The 8,074-nt window shown below is 39.3% G+C and overlaps 1 protein-coding gene across 1 annotated transcript in view; it reads left to right on the top strand.

Annotated features, from left to right (window-relative positions):
* The window catches only part of add1 (adducin 1 (alpha)), a 29,917-nt gene continuing 21,843 nt past the window's right edge, over positions 1–8,074 (top strand). Inside the window, exon 1 of the mRNA XM_085279793.1 lies at positions 1–151. The gene's annotated coding sequence lies outside the window, so the exon portion shown is untranslated. The remainder of the gene's footprint in view (positions 152–8,074) is intronic.

The following is an 8,074-nucleotide window of genomic DNA, read 5'->3' as shown; positions in this document are numbered from 1 at the left end:
CTAGGCCGTTTGCCGCACCCAAGTGAGGATGATGGCGGCTGGGCGGAGCCACGACGCGGGGACGACAAGCGCAGAGAGATAAACCCCACCGTGAGGAAAAATAGCGAAAACCGTTGTCCTGCTTAAATATCACCATTTCATCAAAGAGAGGGTAAGCGGTGATATAATCAACTTGGTTTGCATTTCAGCGACGGTGTTTATCCGTGGCGGCTTCTTCATATCGGTGTCTTTCTCGCTGTGTGTTCAGTGAGGCTCGGCTCTGTTTTGCTAGCATGTTGCCATTGAGCGGGGGAGTCTGCACAGACGCTGCTGTGCACTGTTAAACGACTGTTTCTGCGTTTCACTGTCCTTTATTAAACAATTCACATGGGCTCAGCTGCTCCCCTGGACCCCACACTTTGGTAGTCAGAATGTTTTACACTAAGTATCGTTAGCATTCTTTCCTAGCAGGCCTGTGATGGTGATGGTGGAGGTGGTATTTTTTATTTTATTATTTATTGGCGCAGAGTTACCGTTGCGTTGTAATTTGGACCCCTCTAGCTGTTCGGGTCGATAGGTTTAGTCGGACAGAGGCTCCTCGCCGTGCAGGTCTTACTCTAGTCTGGGTGTGTTTCCAAAGAGTGGGGGAGAAATTTGGGTTCTTTCCAGCTGTGTGTGTGCTGGTGATGGAGCAGTTTCCTGTGCTAGGTCAGACAGCTTTATGTCCTGCATGATAATATGGGCTCGCACACACTTTTAAGTAATAAACAGGGTTTTCAAAAGAGAGCAAGAGAAACGCGTGGAATAATGCATTCTGTCAAATGGAAAGCTTGAAATGTATAGTACAGAAATGAGGGCTAGCTGAAAGCCTAAAAGTGTTATGGCTTGATGTGCATGGCATCTGGAGTGGGTACCACACCACATAGATTTTTGTTGTTGTTGTTTTAAATATATCCTTAAAGGATAAATTTCATTTATTAGTGTGGCTTATACAACTGTAAATTGATCACCTTTTGATAACGTGGTGTTGCTCACAAAAAGGTTTGTCATATTTGTGCACTAAAACAATGATAGAAAATATCTACTTGTAGCCTTAAATGTTCACCTTGAATAAGGATGATTGAAAGATGGTCAATCTCAATACAGTTGCTCATTTGTTTTGAGGCCCATGCTTTCGAACAGAGCCCCTAAGCTGTGGCTGTGTCTGGCTTGTTTATAAAGTCTGCTGGGAAGTCCCTTCCCCCACTTTGTACTGTATGAGGATTATCAGAGCCAAACTGCCAAGATAAATTGTCTGTGAGTGTATGTGTTGAGGCACGGTAACTCCCTGGATTTGGTAACTCTGCCAGAATGAGCGAAACTCCCAGAGGATGGTGTTTAGCTGTGTTTAACTCCCACTCCCCACACCTACACGCTTGACTTCAGTGCAGCTGAAAATGTGTTCCTCATTTTAGCTCCCTTCTCGCCGTTTCACTTTTTCCTTCCTTCCTCTCCATATGTGATCAGTTATAGCAGCATCTCAGGTGGTAGTGGCAGATGTGAAAATGGTCATTGGTGAACTTTAATTTGCACCATAGAGGTCACCAAAGATCATGTCAATTTGATGCAGCTGTGTTTAGGTTGCATATTTAGCTGGCAGATACATGCATACAGAATAGCATAGGCCTTAGTGTAATGCTAGGGAAGCTGCACAGGGAGGAGTGTGTTGTTTCAGAGAATGGTCTTCCACCACCCTGTCCCATGTGACATACGACAGGCAGATGAATCTTGAACTGCATTTTCACAGTAGGGTTAAAAAGTGTCTCACCTTGTCATGGCAGTTACAAAAGATATCGTTTCCATACTCATCGACCCACTGAGGGTGATGCAGTTAATGTAGCACAAAGTAAATATAGCACTACCAGCCTGCTGAAACACTCCCTGTGAGGCACAGATGGAACGTCGGAGCCGTGTTGGCTGGGATGCATCACTGCACAAATGAAAGAGGGAGAGTTTAGTGCCCACTTTTACAGCCTATACCAGTGAGAGAGCAACAAATTATAATGTCTTAGATGCCAGCAAAGAAATTTCAGTTTAATTTAAATATAAGTTTCGGCTGCAGTTAATCTGTTTTTGCAACACAGTGTAACTCCCGCCTTGTTTGTAGTGTGTGCATTTAACAAAAAATATAAATGTAAAAAATGCTTGATGCTTAAGGGGTCGACGTTGGCCAAGCTGTGCTTGGAGTACCCTGGGATCTAAGCAGACTCCTTGCTGCATGTCGATTCTGTGGTTTTGTTTGTTTGTTTGTTTTGTTTTTTCCCCCTCTCACATTTCCTGCGATTCGCTTCAACCGCATGATCAAGAAATGCAAAGTTTTTTAAAAAGCCCCAAAAAATGGACCAAAAAAAGTTGTCTCATTTTGAAAAATAAGATTTCAAGATTTCACTTAGCTTTGACTCTTAAGTCCTATGTTTGAATATGAAATGGAAAAAAGGAATTACTTGTTTAAATTAAGGCTGCCACGATTAGTCGACTAGTCACGATTACGTTGACTATCAAAATCGTCGACGACTGATTTAATAGTCGACGCGTCGTTTGAAGCTTTGTAAGATCCCAAAAGACGCAGGAATAAGTAGTAGGATTTAAGAGTGTAATAACGGACTGAAACAGAAGATGGCAGCACTGCATGTACAAGGATGCCAGCTGCCGTTAAACCCCGAAGAAGAAGAAACTGTGTCCCAGAATTCATAGCGCAGCCCAGCTCAGTTTCCAACAATGGCGGCAGCTACTTAGTTTTGATATTACTCTTATTATTCTTTCTGGTCACAAAATAAACGTTTAACATATTTTCAGGTGAGAATGTAGCTGTGTAAACCTCAAATATCTGCTCAGTTTATCAGGACACCACATATTTTCAAAGCGCTCCGACGTTTTCGGAGACGTCTGTTACCCACTAGCTCGATAGTTAGCTGAGGGCAAGGCTCACTGGAGCCCGTGAGAGCACCGGACTCCCAGCAAATCGTTTTCAAACCCACCGCCGTCTTTCGCTACTCAGGTTAAACATATATAAGTCACTTAGATAACTTAAAAATGTTGTTGTTTGGCTTTTTTTTTTTTAGTATTTTATTTGTTCCTGAGTAAATCGGTTTGGCTGAGACTAAAGTTATCGTTTTTACACAGCTGAATAAACATCAAGCAGACAACTGATTATCAGAAGTGTGAGATGCTCGAGAATTTACTCCGGTGTCCTGTTATATTTTAGATAGCAAGGAGTTTATTAAACTTCACCGAAACAATCTGCAAATTTCATTAAAATTTAATAAACTATCATCTTGTCTTTATTTTTAGTTACCACATACCTTAAACACTTAAAGCTGTAAGCTAATGATAGTTATATAAGAGCAGATGCTGCTGGTGCAATAAGCTGTACGTTTTACGTCCAATGGATGATGATCTGATTAGTTGACTAATCGCAAAAATAATCGGTGACTAGTCGACTATCAAAATAATCGTTTGTGGCAGCCCTAGTTTAAATGCCCCCTCCTCTTTTTTTGACATTATTTCTGATCAAGGAAAAAAATAGTATTAATGTAAATTAATGTCAATAGCCTTGTTTACATGGGCACAAGCAACCTCATTAAAAGCCTGTCTGCATTAAAAAGAAGTGTAAACATGCCAATTTGAAGATTGTTATGTGATCATGCTCCTTTAAGGTGATTAAAATTTCCAATTGTTAATCAGTTTGATCTGTATGTAAATAGTTCTTCCAGTGTTCAGGGTGAAATTATTCTTGCTCTACATGTCTGTTACATCAACACAACAAAAACAAGTTGAAGGTCTGTTCAAAAAGGAAAAATAACACAAACTTCACAAATGTTAGAGAGGGGAGAAGCTGAAATCTGTGACATGCGGCGTTTGTTTACATTGGAAAAGACAACTGCTTCTACTGTTTTCCAGAAAGTTAGACTATTCTGCGCTTGTCAAATGCTTGGATGTGTGTAAATGCAGGTAATGGTCAGATCACTTGGTTTAGTTTCTATGTAAACAATGACGTTATATTACAGGTTTTAATTAGATTTACATTTTGCACGTGTAAACATGGCTAATGAGAGCAGCATTGTGTATTTGATTTGCTGCCTCTTGATTTTAACACGTTAGCTTGTTTAATTTAATGAGAATGAAATAGTCTCTAAAAGTGCTGGTAGATTGCTTTGTTGATACAGCTTCTTTAATTTTCAGTGGAGTGCACAAAACAAGACAAGACAACATGCACTGGGCAGAGCTGGAATGACACCTAATGCATTCTTTCTGGTAATAGCAGCTAGAGATGACGCTTTCACACACGCAGAAATACAAGAGTTACTATTGGATTCTTTATTCCCAGTGATGATAGGCATCCAGCTTGGAGATATAAGGAGTTATTGTCTCAGAGCATCTGTCAAATGGCTGAAAACAGATAAAAAGTAGTAATGGTCTTTCTGTTTCTATGTTTGTTTGTTTTTCTTTTCCTGCCCCTGAACAAATCTTTTCAGTCTCTCATTTGATTGGCATATTTTTGGACACAACAAAATAGATCTTTTAGTCTTAGCTTAGTCATGTGGAAAAGATGGTTTTAGTCCAAGCTTCCGTCTCTCAAAAGTAAATTATGATAACACTGAAGTGTGCACGAACACACTGAGTGGTTGGGAGTTTTTATTAAGAGCCGGGCGCACAGAGATGAGAAAGCCCGGGGCTGGTCTTCATGTGCCACCTCGTCTGTGTTTTTGTTTTTCTGCCCATCCTTGTCTCATCAGTCTCTGGAGTATGGAAACATCTGTATCGGGTGTTGTCAAAAGAGTTCAAAACATCAGTCACCAAGAGAGAATGTGGTTATTTGCTTAGTACAACAGCTTATTGTTTATCTTCCTGTTTAAGGGTAAAAATGTATATTGTAGAAGGTCGTGACTAGGATTGATTGATTGATTGATTGATTGATTGAATCTTTATTTTGAACATGTTGAAAAAGTATAAAAAAAATAGAATTAAAAGAGACAAATGAACAAAGCAAACAAAAGGAAAACGAGCAACCACAACTCCAAATAACATCCATGTTCAAAAAGGAGCAGGAAGAAGCATAAGCTTATTTAATCCCACCCCTTTTCCACTATCTAGTATCAATAGACTACAGAAATACCTCCTTGCAATTACATTATATGTTATGTGTAATTTTTTTTTTTTTTTTTTTTTTTTTTTTTTTTTTTTTAGGATCTGGAGTATTTTGTTGTGATACTTTAAAACTGTGGACAGACTGTCACTTTCAGTCTGTATCAGGCTATTGGTAGTTACTGGTGAAAGTTCTGTAGCATGGCTCTTTTTTGGCAGGATAAGATTTTATAGGACATTAATTTGTCAGGTGTGCCATTAGTTCGGTAAATATATTGCCCTGATCCCTACCTTATTTATCTAAAATTTTGTGCTTATTTTTATTAAGTAATTTGCAGGGTTTTCTAAGGTTTATTTGTTTGGCGTATATTGAATCAAATGCTGTTTAAAAAAAATCACACTTTCCTCAGTCAGTGTGAAACCAAATGTGCTCTTTTATCAGCTTTAGCACCCTGTTAAAAGAGAGACCTCAAACAAGGGGATTTTGCCATTACTGCAGTTGGCGATAAGGGAGTCTGACACTGTTCATCAGCTAGAGCTTGCCTGAGAGCAGAGTTTCTTAGTCTTCAGTTCTGTTTCTGATTGCCTTTGCGGCAGGCTGGGGTTAACATAGTTGTTGTCTCTCCAGTATGCAGTATCAAAAGATCATTATTCACATCTCCACCCCACAGCTAGTCTTGTAGCAGCTAATACATTTTTACACAAACCTCTGTGTCCCTTATTTTTAGTTAAGGCGGAGAACACACTGCTGAGATGAAGTGATGATAGTAAAGGTAGCTATAAAGTCCCCGGCATTTGCAGGGTAGTCTTTAAACACTCCCTGAGCTCTATTCAGCAACTACAGAGCACTTTCCAATACGGATTTTCCAGTGGGTGTGGTTACAAAAGCCAAAATGTCCTATTTAATCCATTACTGCATGATTGATGATATTAACTTTGCTTCCAAAATAATTCCTGTAAGATTAAATTATAACAACCAGGATAGACATATTTACCTCTCAGCCTTGTTGTCACCTGGGAGGGTGAGTGGGTGAATGGCTTGGACACCTAAATGCACTGAAATAACTTAAAAATGAGGCAACATAGGAGCTTGAAATTGACATTATAGGTGCATCTACTAAAAATCCTGGACTACTTCAGACTAAGAAACCAAGAGCAAAAGCAACCGGATATACTGCTATCATACTCTAAATGGCACCATAGTGGAAGTGGAATTCTTTTCTTGTAGTCTTGTGGTCTGATAGCGAATGGCCAAACTAGTTAAATGAGTGGCACATTAATTCCAAGTCGTGCTTTCTGACACTGACTGCCTTGGAGTGTGATGTTGGCCCACAGCTGTTCTTACATAACAGCAATCTTTATAGGCTGTCCTGTGTTTCCATGGTGATGTGTTTGGTTTCCAAGGCAACTGTACTCCTAACAGGAGCTGAGGCCAGCTGAACACATGCATCTACATTTCTTAGGAGAAAGGAGGAAAGGGCCTGGTGAAATGGCAAACTTTCTGTGTCTGATGATGTTTTGCTTACTCTGTCCACAAGGAATAAACGCTTTTGAGATCTGATCATTTGTCACTTGTAAACAGCAGAAAAGAGTTGCACTGAATATGCTCCTGCTGGAATTTGCAGTGTCTGCTGTTTAACAGCTGGAGGGACTCTGTTGATGTTTGAAGTGAGGCTGAGTGGAGTAAGAAATTATGTATCAAATGCTTTTGAGATAGCAGTGAAAGTGACCTTATTCAGTGCTGTTTGAGGGTTTTGTTAAATGCATAAAATTAAATGTTCCTTTTGACCTTTCTGTGCTTTGTTTACGCAGGTATGGCAGTGGATTTGAAAGCTAGCAGATTATTGTGTACCCTTTGTCTTCTTTCTCTCACAGCTCTCCTTCTCTCATCTGCCTCTATGTGGTTTGAATATAATTTAAGAGATACATGGTTCCACCTGAATTTGCAGCACTAAGCAGAACTTTTAGCATTGTGCATTGCCGGTTTGGATTCTAGGGTGATGGCAGCTTTAAATGAAAGGATCCTATTACAGTGTTCCTGCAGTCCTTTAGTCCGCAGAGTTGGCTCAATGTGAACAAGATTTAGGATTCCAATCAGACCTAAATGTTGTTTTCATGGTTTTACTATATTAACTTTGCCTCAAAGAACCTTATTAATTATTAGTATCTCCAAAACATTTTTTTTTTAAAATCAAAAAACCTATCAGTACTTGTCTGATTAGAAACTTCAACACAAGCACAAATTTCTTCATTGCCACCGAGTGCTAATGGACTGAAAAAGATGCAGAGTTAAAGCTTTTATAAACAGTCTCAATTTTGATATTGATTCTAGGGCATTAAGCTCAAATGGATAATGCTGATATGTTGCTGACTTGCGATAAAATGCTGTGGGCCATTAGTGTCAATAATATCTGTAGGTTCTTTTTTTTTTCCCTAACCAAAGTAAGTCACAAAAGTCCAGTTTCATCAAACGCGGTTTATTTATGCACTTATTCTGTGAAATATCATATAAACATTTTGCGGTCTTACAATTCACGCGGTTTCAGATTGTGAAAATGCTGGCAAACTTTCTCCACTTCTCAGATGGCTCTAAATTGGTGTGTTTTACACTCAGCATGAAAAGGTATATTTCTGTATTGTGGTGTTGATTTTTCTGCGTTTCTTGACTGTGGGTACAATTTCTTTGCCTCATTGCCATTAACAGTTAACACCATCAACAGGAAATGTAACGTGGCTTTTCCGCAAATTAAATCAAAGTGAAAAAGATGTGACTAACTGTCTGGAAGCATTGAGACCTTTTTCTGGTAACCCACTCTGACATGGGTCAGTGTTTGAAGAACTGCAGACACTGCAGTGTTGTCAGATAGCTTTGGTATGTGTTAGTCTCAACTCTGCCTGTAGCTATTATGAATAAAGTGAAATGATTGTACAGTGATTTTAAAAAGTTTATGATGTATGAATAGCTTACTCT

The sequence above is a fragment of the Mchenga conophoros genome, linkage group LG7 (assembly GCF_057382185.1).
Source record: "Mchenga conophoros isolate Kocher_MC1m ecotype Shallow Benthic linkage group LG7, M_conophoros_male_GT1.1, whole genome shotgun sequence".
Taxonomy (NCBI): Eukaryota; Metazoa; Chordata; class Actinopteri; order Cichliformes; family Cichlidae; genus Mchenga; species Mchenga conophoros.
This window is presented reverse-complemented; position numbering and strand designations above follow the sequence as displayed.